Consider the following 13,588-nt stretch of genomic DNA (forward strand, 5'->3'; position numbering starts at 1 on the left):
AGGAAAATCATACCTTAAAAAATAGACTAACTCAAATGGCAAAAGAGGCTGAAAAAGGCAATGAGGAGAAGAATGCCTTAAAAATCCGAATTTGCCAGATGGAAAAAGAATCTCAAAAGCTCAATGAGGAGAATCATTGCTTCAGAATTATATTGGAGCAAATGGAATCTAATGACTTTATGAGAATCAAAAGGCTCCTACATTCTAGAGCAACAGAACAGATCAAATGAGTTGAAATTTTGTACAGATAAATGGATCACCTCATACCTTGCTTTTAAAAGTCAATTATGAATGCACATTCAGAAACAACACTTCATATACAAGATGGAAAAAGATGGAAAAGTCAATAATGAAGGATGAGAGAAAGTAGAAACACATATGCTGATGGAAGTGTTGGTACAAGTAGTTTGAAAAACAATTTGGAATTTTGCAAGAAAATTTATACCTTTCATATTTTTGATTCAGTAATTATACTACCGCGTTTATATCTCAAGGAGATCAATGACAGAAAGAAAATAACCCGTGTACCCAAATATTCATAGCAGTACTATTTGTATTAACAGCAACATAGAAGGAAATAATGATTAAAGAATCAGCAAATAAATTGTTATGCATGAAAATCATGGATTATTGCACTATAAGAAATATATGTGAAGGATTCTGAAAAAAGTATGGGAAGTATTGTATAAAGTGATACAGATTAAAGAAAGTAGGACTAAATTCACAGTATACACTGTGATAACAAAATAAAGGAAGACAGCTATGAAAAAGCAACAAAGATTCAGGTCAAATACAAAGATCAATGTGAGTTTAGTAACTGGGATTAAAATTTGTTTCCTTTGTGGTAAGAAGTGAGAAACTAGAAAGTCACATTGCTAACAGTTAAAAGCAACATATTAGGAAATTTTGCTGTTTTTAATATATTTAAGAGGAGCATTCTATATTTTGAAGCAAAATATAGCCATTACAATGTATTTTTAAAGAGGACAATTATACACGTTTACAATGAGAGATCCATGACTGGATAAAAGCTCAATATAAGTTAATAATGTGATAAGATGTTATCCAAAATGGTACTATGATATGAAGCTGCACTGAAGCATGGTGTCAAGGTAAATTTTTTGATAATACTATTTTTAATCTCCTTTGATTGTAATGCTTCTAAAAAAATTGTTCAGTTTAGGTGGTACATTTGAGGATTTTGATTAATAAACTTGAATCTTTCTAGAAGGAGTTGATGAAGATGAAGAGTAGGTCTAAAAACCATGCCGTAGGAGGAACAGTTGAAAGAATTAGGGAGTTTTAGTCAGAACAAAAGGAGAATTAGGGGTGACATGTAGCTCTCCTCAAGTATTTCAAAGTCTTCCACATGGAAAGAGTCTTTGACTTGTCCGTGTTGGCCCAGAGCTTCCTTGACCTTTCTTTGTATCTTCATGGCTTTGTCTACTGCTTAAGCAAGCATACAATAAGCACTTAAGAAATGTGCACTGATTTATTGAAAATGATCCTTACCATTTTGATAGATAGTGACGTCTCTATCGTAAGATGTCTTTCAACAAAGGATGTTCCAGGAAGATCCTGCAGAAAAGACTCATGATTCCATAGTAGATGGAATAAGGTAACCTTGGAGGTTCCTTCCAAATTTGAAGTTCTGTGACTCTATGGATTATCTTTCAATCATATTTAAATCCACCATTAACCATGGACATAGCCACAGTCCAGGTCTTTGGATCTTGAATGACTAATCAAACAAACTCTCTGAATCTTTTTAGATGTACACTTTCCCATAGTTTAACTGAATGTTATGAACATCCTAGGACCAAAATTTCTACATTGCTACCCATTAACATGGTTGCATTGGTGAGCTGCAGTAAATTTCATATTTTAGACATATTTCAGAAGAGATACTTGTGCAGATATGGTTAATTATTGGTCACCCTCAGTAGGAAGACTCCCACACATTTAAGAGCCAAAAAGAACATCCAGTTTAGTTCTTTTAACCAAAAGTATGACTTGGAAAGTTATGCATGTATTAAAAAAGCATCTGAGGATAAAAAAATGCTGGATACATAATACGCAAAACTTCTTTTTCATTTTACCAAGAAACAAAAAAGAACATTCCCTTGTTATAAGAGGTTAACAGATATGTAGTATGGAGAGAGGGGTTGCCTGGACATCCTGCTTTACTTTAAAATAGTCTTTGCTTTTGATCATTTAGAGATGGCCTTCTTCTCAAAAAAATACATAATTTCTGTGGCAATATAACCAGTAGTCCCAAGAAGAGCTCCGTCAGCTTAAGCACCTTGCATTTACAAAAGCATAGACAGCAGGGATCATCGCTTCATTGCTGAAGAGATGACAAACAAACCAAGAGAGAAGATTGTATGAATTTTAATTCTTTATATACTCCTAAGTCTCCCTGTTATGTTGCCAGTGTTAAATCAAAACAATCAATTTTTTTCCTGCAGGATACTTATTTTCACAATAAAGAAAATAACATTTAGTTGCTGTTTAGAAATCTCGCTGGTGGATCTAAATGGATATTTTCTTGCTTTATCTTTTTTTAAAAATTCCTCTCCATGAAAAAGCAAAAAGAAAGATAACAATGTCTACATAGCCAAACTTGTAGAATCTCATCAGAAGACAATGTGGTTATGATAGCTTTTGAGCAATTTGGGAGAACTATCAAGAAATGTCATTTTCTCTTGGGGCAGAAAGTTCAGAGTAATGTAGTGGACTTTTAACTGTTGGAAATGATACTCCAAGTCATTTTCCATGGAGGTTGAAAAATTCTGTCCCAAGAAAAATGAAGGCACAATAATTAAAGTTAGGAGTCTGCTTGGGTATTATTGTTAATTGTCAACTAACATTTTAATAATATGTAAAATTTCTATAATTCTTTAAATATATTAGCTCATGTAATCCTCACACAAACTCTATGAGGTTGGTACAATACTTATTATTTATATTTTTAAAGATGAGGAAATAAACCCATGAAGGTTAAGTGACTTGCCAATGGTCACAAAACTAGCAAATATCAGGAAGAATTTCAATCTGGGTCTTTGATTCTAAGTCTTTAGACTTAAGACACCCTTTCCACACTAATCGCTCTGGCTGGTTTGGCTTGGAGAATATACTAATTTACTTCTTTTCCACAGAGCCTTAGTCAAATTATTGCATTTCCCCAGGATCTAGCATCATGCTTTACATAGGCTATCACAGATCCATAGTCTAAAGTCAGCTGAGGCCTTCAAAGCTAATCTAGTTCAATACTTGCCTAAATAAGTATATTTTCTTTCACAAGAAATAGTCATCTAACCATTGCTTAAAAAACACTTACCACCTTTCAAGACTTCCAATTTCACTCCAAAATAGGTAGGATTTTTTTTTTTCTGGACATCAAACCTAAATTCATCCTTCTTTATAAACTCCATCCATTTCCCCTAATTTTGCCTTAGGGGGACAAACAGGACAAGGCTAATCCTTTCACCTTGCAGCCTTTAAAATATGTGGAAGATAGTTAATATTTTCCTTCTGTCTTCTTTTCTCTATAATAAACAATTGACAGATACTATATTTAGTGTTTAATCTGTGCTAGACACTGTGCTAAATGCTGGTAATACAAAACAAACAAAAAACCAATACAATTCCTGCCTTCGAGTAACTGACAGTTTAATCAGGTGGTGAAGATAGCATGTACACAGTTGTCTCATTCTGAGCAGTTTATTTCAATTGATTGATCATTCATAGAACCAATCATACAACCTAATGTTGCCATCTTGTATTTGTGAAGTTGAATTTTAGAATCAATCCTTTAGAGTTTTCTTGATTAACTTTCACATTATTTGGCTAAGTCCAACATTTGGGTCTCTTAAGGTCTTTTTGGATCTGGACTCCAGTCATCCACCATGTTAGTTATCATTTCAAGCTTCATGCCAGCTGCAATTTGGCAACATGTTATCTAAGTATTCCTTCAAATCATTGATTAAAATATTGAATAGCAGAGAGTCAAGGACAGATCATAGAATACTCCATTAGAGACATTTTAATAAATTGATACAAATTGAATGGTGGGAAAAATTCTGTGGAAAATTAACCTAGATATGAACAAAATAAAAATAAAACACCTAGGTCATTTGGGCTATGAGATTCTCCAGAGTCTCTTCTTTTCATATTAAAGACCCTTTGGGGATATGACATTAAATTTATCTAGGACTTCCCTCCCGCCCCCCCTTCCCAGGTGACATAACAACAGCAACAATAATAAGAGGCTTATGTTCAAGCTATCTTATTTAAACCTCACAATAAAATAACCCTGTGAGGTAAGTGCTATTATTATACCCATTTTATAGATGAAGCTGAGAGGGTAAGTTACTTTACTGGGGTCACATAGCTGGTAAGTATCTGAATTAGGATTTGAATTCCCATCTTCATGACTCCAAGACCAACACTATTCACTGTGACATTCTTGTATCTTCATTTGACTTTTAGATCCTTAGACAATTCAACTTGATTCAACATACACTTACTAAGGCACTGTGCCAGGTATCCAGATTGGGGGGTGGGGAGGAAAAGCAACAAATATGTCCCTATTGTCATACTTCTGGAAATAGCATGCCTACCTGAGAACTGGGAAATTGGAATTTTTCTTCCAATACAATTTAGAAGTAAATTGACATTGTTTATGTTTTGTTTATTTTTGATGGAAGTATGCAAGTCCACTAGGGGAGAATAGATGAATACTCTTGCTTTAATGTGTTTATCTGGATAATTAAAGATGCTTGGATATATTAACTACTCCTTCTTTGCCCAGAAGATACTATTTATTTATTCTGATAACCAATTATGCTTTTGCTTTTAGCTAGGGCCAGACTCCTATCTATTATCCCTAAACTACCACCTCTCAATCACCAAAGTCTGTCCCATTTTCTGGACCCATCTCTCAAGAGGAAGGTAAGGTATAGCAGACACTGGTACCCATCAAAAGTAAAAGACCTGAGGTGGAGAGTTTCATTGCTTGGGAGTAGTTCTTCTAGAGGAAGCTGGGTACGATAATGGATAGTGCTATACTTGGAGTCAGGAAGAGCTAAGCTTAAATCCTACCTCAGACAATCACAAAGTCTGTATGGCCCTGAGCAAGTCACATAACTTCAATCAGTTTCATTTTTCTCATTTGTAGAATAAGGATAATGATAGTACCTACCCCTCAAGATTGCTATGAGATTCAAATTGTATAGCTTGTATAAAGCACTTTTTAAACCTTAAGGCAGTTTATAAATGTTGGATTTCATTATCATTATTATTAGGAAGGATGTGTGTGGGGGAATGGGCAAGAACTATGGAGGAGAAGGAAAGGTTGGGTTATGTTTTACATGGGTAGGGGAAGTACTCTTCTCTCCTCTTCCCCTATTGTTGGATTTCTCTAGCTGTTATTCTACTATGAAAGTTTTAAAAAATAATGCTTTTGAAAGCTAATATGCCTTCTTCAGCACTTAGGTTGACAGTACTGAAAAGAGTGGGCTCTAAAATGACATGGAAAGAATAAGGTAGTAAGGGGCTTATTAGTGGAAACATAAGTAAGAACTTACCTGAGAAGCACATTTAACATTATAGATAGTTTGAACTCTGAGCCCAAATATCATGTTGAGTAACAGATGAGTTCCCTCTCCCAACTTCCAGTTGGGAGTTTTATTTACTGGGGTATTTGTATGCCAGAACCATAAGATACTGTTATGCATAGGCAGCAATAGTCTAGACAGGGAAACCTGGGTCTGAGGCCTGACTACTACTCAACAGTTGTATGATTTAGGGAAAATCCCTTTCTGAGCCTCAGTTTCCTTACATGAAAAACATGTGAGTTGGACTAGATGACCTCTGATCCATATAATCTCTAGCTGTCCCTTCCAGACCTCCTGTTTTCTGAGTATACAAATCAGTTAATTTATTTTGACTTCAATTGCTTCATTTGTAAAATTGAGATGATGATTTTCCACACAGACGGCACTTGTGAGGATCAAATGAGATAAAATTTATAAAGCATTAGTAATTGCAAGCTGTTAATATTAGTGCTCTGTAAACTTTGGAGTGTTATATTAATGAGACTGTCAACACTGTTCTTCAAAGCCCTCATATGCGGTCTGGCAATAATTTCCCAGACAAGCCCATGCCTATAAAAGGACTTCAGAGAAGTTGATTGAATAAACAGCTACATTTTTCCCATGGACTACATCAATGACATTATAAGGTGAGTCAATGGGAAGAGAAATCACTTTACAAAAATATGCTTTGTGTGCAACTGTTTAGAAACATAAATGATGGGTTAGAAGTGTTGATTGCCCTCCCAACTCTGAAGGTCTTTGATTCTAAGAGAGGATAAATATATTGGATATAGGAAGGTGTGGAAGGTAAAGAAAATGAGGAATAGAAGATGATGGGTGATTGGGAGGACAGGACATTTAGTAAAAAACACATTCATCTCTTCCCTCAAGGAGGTTGGGGGAACAGCTAGAGAAATCCATCATTGGGGGAAAAGGGGAGAAGAGTACTTCCCCTACCCATGTAGAACATAACCCAAACTTTCCTTCTCCTCTACAGTTCTTGCCCACTCTCCTTGCACACACACCCTTCCTTCTTTGGTAAGAGAGGATAAAATGTACACAGCTAGGAAGTGGGGGATGGTAATAGATAATCCAAAAATTAAAGTAAGCCAAGGAGCCGAAACTTAGAGGAAACCAGCATATTATTGTGGAAAACACATTGATCCTAGAATCAGAAGACCTGTGTTCAAGACACTTTTCTGTTTCTTAGTACCTGTGGGACTTTGGATAAGTACTTAGCTTCCATCAATCTCATATTATCCTGTGGAAAATGACTGATGTCCAAATAAACTACCAAGAGCTAAACTTTCTCAGTATTAGTAACAAATTTATTAACCAGCTAGCCAATAATCAATAAATTGATAGTCAGTGATTTAAGATTAGTAACCAAAGACTGAGAGGCAGGGTCTTGATTCATCTTAATAAATGAAGGGATCAAGGACATGTTTGAATCTCTCTGAGTAGCATCTACCAGCTCAGTTTGAATAGATGCCTATTTAGGTGCCCCCTGCCACTCCCTCCCCGCCTCCCTGCCTCCCCTAAACTAGTTAAAGAACTCATGATACCTTTGGGATTAGGAGTGATCACATTATTTGTCATCCCCTTCAGAGACTGACTTTTTCAGGTTTGGGGGTCTGATAAAAATAGGAATAAAAAGTATGGATCACAAATTAATAATTGGATATTAATATAACATTTATTTTCCTCAGGGATTTGGACTAGATGGTCTCTGATGTTCCTTCTGGCTCTAAATCTATAATCCTAGCTCATGCCTACCAGACTTTATTCCCTTTCAAGTATTCTTATTCCTGGACACAATATTCCTTATGTTCCCTGGCCACAATACTCCATCTCCCAACTCTGTTGACTTTACAAAGGCTATCCTCTGTGCTTGGAATATATAGTCTCCTTACATCTACTTTCTAGAATATATATCTCCCTTCAAGGCTCAACTCACCTGCTACATCCTATATGAGGTCTATCCTATTGATTCTAGTTTCTAATATCCTTCTCTCACTGAAATGATGATGTTTATGTGTGTGTATATACACATAGATATGTAGATAGAGCAATAGATATTTGGTTTTTTCATATCCATATAGGTGTAATTCTCTCCCCACCCTACCCCACCCCAACCTCCTTGAGGGGAGAGATGAATATGTTTTTACCTTGTAAATGCTTACTAAATGTCCTATCCTCTCAATCACCCATCATCCTCTATTCCTCATTCTCTTTAACCTCCCCTCCCCCCCCATATCCAATATGTTGCCAAGTGCTGTTGATTTTACCCACACAAAATGTCTCATCTGGCCCTCTTTTCACCTCTGACTCAGCCACCATTCTAACATTGGCCCTCATCACCTCATTCCTGGGCTGCTGTTCTAACCCTCTGGTTGGTGTCCCTGCATCAATCGCTTCAGACTCCAATCAATCCTCTCTGCTCAATTGTCAAATTAACATTCCTAAAGCAAAGAACAACCTTGTCACCTTCTCTTCAATAAACTTTACTTGCTTCTGGTCAGCTCCAGAATCAAATATAAAATCCTCTGTGACAATCAAACTCTTCACAAGTGGCCCCTTACTAGCTTTCTAGTCTTTCTCCACCTTAGATCAGCTATCCAGTGACACTGACTTCCTTGCTGTTTCTCTACACTCTGGACTTTTTTTACTGACTGTTCCAAATAGCTGGAATTTTTTTCTCTCCTCTCAAACTCCTGGTATCCCTGACTTCCTTCAAGTCCCAATTAAAATTCACTTTCTATAGTAAAGGGTTTTGTGTTTGATCCTTTTTGATTTCAGTACCTTTCTTCTGTGATTACTTCAATTTATCCTGTATTTAGCTTGTTTGTACTTAGTTGTTTGTAGAGTCTCTCCCTCTTTAGACTGAGGTCCTAGAGAGCAGGGACTACCTTTTGCCTTTTTTTTTGTATCCGTTGTATTTAACACAATGCCTTGCTCATAGTAGGCACTTAATCTATGCTTACTTGTTGACTGAATGAACAATGAAGGAAGTAGTCACAGGTTAATTGCAAGACATAAAAAGAGGAAGCTCCAGGTTTGAATTCCACCTTTGTCATTGTTTTGGCTGTATGACACTGGGCAAGTCACCTGACTTCTCTAAGCCACAATTTCCTCACTTGTAAAATGGTGGTTATAATATTCTTGAGACTTATCGTGTAGCTGAGGCTCAAATGACGTAATACATATAAGTTGCTTTGCATACTTTAAGTCAATATAAATTTTAATCTTTCCCTTCTTCCTCCTCTTTATCCTCTCCTCCTCTCCTTCTCCCTTTGCCTCCTCTTATTCCTCCCCCTTTTCTTTTCCTTTCCCTCTTCTCCCTCCCCCTATCCCTCTCTTCTTTTGTCTCTTCCTCTCGATCCCTCTTTCTTTCCTCTCCCTTTCCCTCTTCCTCTTCCTCTCCCTCTCTTCCTCTTCTGTTTCCTTCTCCCCCTCCCCCCTTTCCTTCTTCCTCTCCCTTCCATCTTCCCCCTCTGTCTTTCTTCCCCTACCTCCTCTCCCTTTTTTTCTCCCTTCTCCCTATTCTTCCTCCTCCTCTCTCCCTCCTTTCTCTCTCTCCTCTTCCTCTCCATTCCCCTTCATCTTCTATTTTTCAAATTGCAATACTTGATTGGGAGTTTGAGGAAACCACAGAGACTATAAAATGTCTCATTGTCTTATGTGTCTGGAATGCCCAGAGCTGAAGTTAGTGAATTTTGGGTTGTGCAACTTGTTTTGAATGAATACTAACTGTGGTCTTTTTGGATATGGTGTCACTCCCAAGCCCTAGAAACTTTCTCTTTCATGAAGTTCAAGGTCACCTTTCTGCTATCTTAAGAGTGTAGGAAGGGCAGGGGTGGCCAGGTGGCTCAGCGAGTAAGAGCACCGGTTCCAGTGTTGGGATGACCTGGAGATCGAATCCCGGGCTCAGACACTCAGCACCACACCCAGAAATAACTGGCCGTGTAACCTTGAGCAAGTTACTTAACCCCAATTGCTTAAAAAAAAAAAGAGTGTAGGAAGGGATTTATAATTGTTTAAGTAACATGGCAGAGATGAAAGCAGGAATTTAGGAATATTATAAAAAATATTGGCAGATTTTGTTGTTCCAGGAGATGGGAAGTCAGTAAATGCAAGTAAAAGAAAGGATGGGAACATTTTAACATGTTAAGTTTGAGTGTTTAGAAATAGGCCACCAACGGCCTTCACCTACCCATTCTATTGTGCCTCTCCTCTGGATCAAGGCAGAGGAAACAGGGCATAAAAACTTAAAAAAATATACAGGGAAGGAGAGTTAGTGACCTAGGACAAAACAGTTCCAGTAAAACAGAAATAACAAAATCAAATTGTAGGAGGCTGGAAAGAAGCTAATCAAAAGAATGTGAAAAAGTATTCATTGAAAGTTTAGAGAAAAAGGGAAGAAAATAAAGAAGGCTTGTATAGATAGGTCAAGAAAATGATTTTCTTTTGAGTGCTGGGGAAATGATGCTACATTTTAAAGTCATAGAGAAGAATGGAACTGAAGATTCAGAAAGGAAATGAGAGAGAAGGCAAAGATGGAATGAAAACTTCTGAATGGAGGGAGTTAAGTGAGAGAGATCATTCTAAGTGGTGAGAAGGTAAATGAAGAAGGAAGAAAGAAGGAAAAATAGGAAGAGTATCTTGGCTTATTTTTGAGAATTCATTTTTTTCCACAATAGAAATGTAGACCAGGGGCGGCCAGGTAGCTCAGCGAGTAAGAGCACCGGCTCCAGTGTCAGGATGACCTGGATCAAATCCGGGCTCAGATACTCAGCACCACACCCAGAAATAACTGGCCGTGTAACCTTGAGCAAGTTACTTAACCCCGATTGCTTTAAAAAAAAAAAAAAAGAAATGTGGACTAGAATAGTATATAGTGTTCCAAACAGGATGACCTGAGTTTGATCATTCCTTGGATGTTAATAGCTATGTGACACCAAGGAAATTATTTTATCTCCATGACCCTCAGTTTCTCCATCTATAAAATGGGGATAATAATACTTGCATGACCTCATAGGGATTTATGAAGAATAAAATTATGGATGTAAAAGCATTCTGTAAATTTGAAGACTCACATTTGTTATTTTAAACATTTTGGACAACTTCAGTTCCAAAATGGTCAGCAGATGGGATACAATGTGATTTAAAGTAGGCATTATGTTTTAAAGAAAGGGGAACTGGTCGGGTAGTCATGAAACCCGAGGTCACAAAATTTCAAAATTGGGAGGGACTTCAGTAGCTGTCTAGTGCAACCTGCACCTGAAAATCCATCCCCTCAAATGCCGATCAGTTAGGGAAGGGCTGAAAAGGGTGCTGTATATTATTGTGATGGAAAACTATTGTGCTATAAGAAATGACAAGCAGGGGCGGCCAGGTAGCACAGCGAGTAAGAGCACCGGCTCCAGTGTTGAGAAGACCTGGAGATCGAATCCCGGGCTCAGACACTTAGCACCCACCCAGAAACACCTGGCCGTGTAACCTTGAGCAAGTTACTTAACCCCAATTGCTTAGGGGAGGCCAGGTGGCTCAGCAAGTAAGAGCACCAGCTCCAGAGTCGGGATGACCTCTATCAAATCCGGGCTCAGATACTCAGCACCACACCCAGAAATAATAACTGGCCGTGTAAACTTGAGCAAGTTACTTAACCCCAATTGCTTTAAAAAAAAATGACAAGCAGGATGGTTTTATAAAACCTTAGGAGATTTATATAGTGAAGTAAGTAGAACCAGGAAAACATTGTATACAGTAACAGCAAATTGAAACAATGATCAACTGTGAATGACTTAGCTACTCTGACCAAGATAACGATCTAAGACAATTCCAAAGGACCCTTGATGAAAAATGCTGTCTGATTACAGAGAGAAAAATGATAAAATATTGAATGCAAATTAAAACATACTATTTTCATTTTCTTTATATTTCTTGGAGTGTGTGTGGTTTTTTTGCAACATGGCTAATTTGGAAATGTTTTACAAGCCTTCTCATGTATAATAGAAATGATTTTGCTTTGCCTTCTCAAGGGGTGGGAGGGCAGAAGAGAATTTAGAATTCAAAAATTTAAAAATGAATATTAATTTTTAAAAAACTGGGAAATATTTAATGAAATAAACTAAAATATATTTTAAAAACATTACCTCTACAACATATTCAACAAATACTCATAGTCTTCATTTTAAGGTCTCCAATGGGGGTAATCCCAGTATGTCTCAAAACAGCTTTTCTACTTAACAGACCACTGTGATGCTAGGAAAAGATAATCTGGCATAGTGGCTAGAAAGTCAGCTTCAGAGTCACAATAACTTTAGTTTAAGTCCCACATCTGATACATACTGGCTATGTTATACTGGGCAAATCACTTAACCTCTTAGAGTTCTGAGTAACTACTTAAGAATATAAATTGCAAAGATGATACTAATCTCCACTGACAAATGGGCTTTCCTCCCCAAGGGAACACCCTCTAATAGTGAAATCATAGGCTCCATCTATATTTCTTTTCTTTACAGCAAACCTAAATGTGCCTCTTTCCAATTTTCATCCATTGTTTCTGATCCTGTGATCCATTGTCATGCAGAGCACATCTAATTCTTTTTCCCAGAGATTACCTCTTCAAATGCACACTCCTTCTGAGTCTTCTGTCACATTTCTTCTCTAACAGGGTGAGCTCAAAGTTACAAATAAACATACATCATTTTATTACACTTTGCTGATATCATATTTTTTTTTCAGATTGAAGGTTTTTAACAACCCTGTGTCTAGCAAGTCTATTGGTGCCTTTTTCTAGAATCATATACTCACATGGTGTCTCCATGTCACGTTCTGTTAATTCTTGCAATATTTCAAACTTTTTCATTATAATTAGATCTGTTCGGGTGACTTGTGATGAGTGATTTTTGATGTTACTATTGTAAATGTTTTGGGCCACCACAAACCACAGCCACATAAAATGGCAAACTTAATCAGCAAATATCATTTATATTCTGATTGCTCATGGACTGACAGTTCCAGTCTTTTCCCCTTGCCCTGAGACATAGTGATGTTGAAATTAGACTACTTAATAGCCCTACAATGGTCTCTAAGTATTCAAGTAAAAGGAAGAGCCAACCTATATGGCAAACTTGATTGTTATCTTATTTTAAGAAATTGCAACAGCCACCCAACCTTCACCAACCACCACTCTGATCAGTCAGAAGACATTAACATCAAGCCAAGATCCTCTACTGGCAAAAAGGTTAAAACTTGGTGAAGACTCAGATGATGGTCAGCATTTTTAGCAATAAAGTACAGTTATCCCTTTCACATTGCAACTTTCCCCATTGTGATTTTGATTGCATCTCTAACCCCAGTGATGTGGAAGGGATAACTGTATTTCTTAGCGTAGCTAGGTGGCTTAATGAAAAAAAGGTGGGCCTTGCGGTTAGCAAGATTCATCTTTATGAGTTCAAAACTGGCCTTAGATACTTACTAGCTGTGCATGGGGTCATAAAACTCGGACATGACTGAAGAATAATGTTTTAAAATTAAGATAGTTTTTTTTAAAGATATGATTCTACTGCAAACTCAATAGACCACAGTATAGTATAAACATACATATACTGGGAAACCACAAAATTCATGTGACTTCCTTTCTTGTGATATTTGCTTGAATTGTGGTAATTTGGACCCACACCTAAAATATCTCCAAGATAATCCTGTATATTGGGATCTGCGGCCCCCCAAAGGTCTCAGGCAGCCTCTCTGAGTTCAAGTCTGGTTACAGGCCACTTCATGGTATGTGCTTATATTATCAGAGGTTAGGGAGCCCTGACCTCTAGGGAGTGCTCAGGAGCCCAGATTGTGTGCTGTCACGCAAATACCCTGTTACCCTGTGGTTTATCTCAGGATCAAAAGGCACGTGCACAGGAATATGCAAGCTATTCTGGACACAGTCTCCCTGTTCTCTGATTGGACCCCTACCTTGTATCATGAGCTGT

The sequence above is a fragment of the Petaurus breviceps genome, unplaced genomic scaffold (assembly GCF_028583685.1).
Source record: "Petaurus breviceps papuanus isolate PSGF00001 unplaced genomic scaffold, PetGlider_PUasm1.0 225, whole genome shotgun sequence".
Lineage (NCBI taxonomy): Eukaryota > Metazoa > Chordata > Mammalia > Diprotodontia > Petauridae > Petaurus > Petaurus breviceps.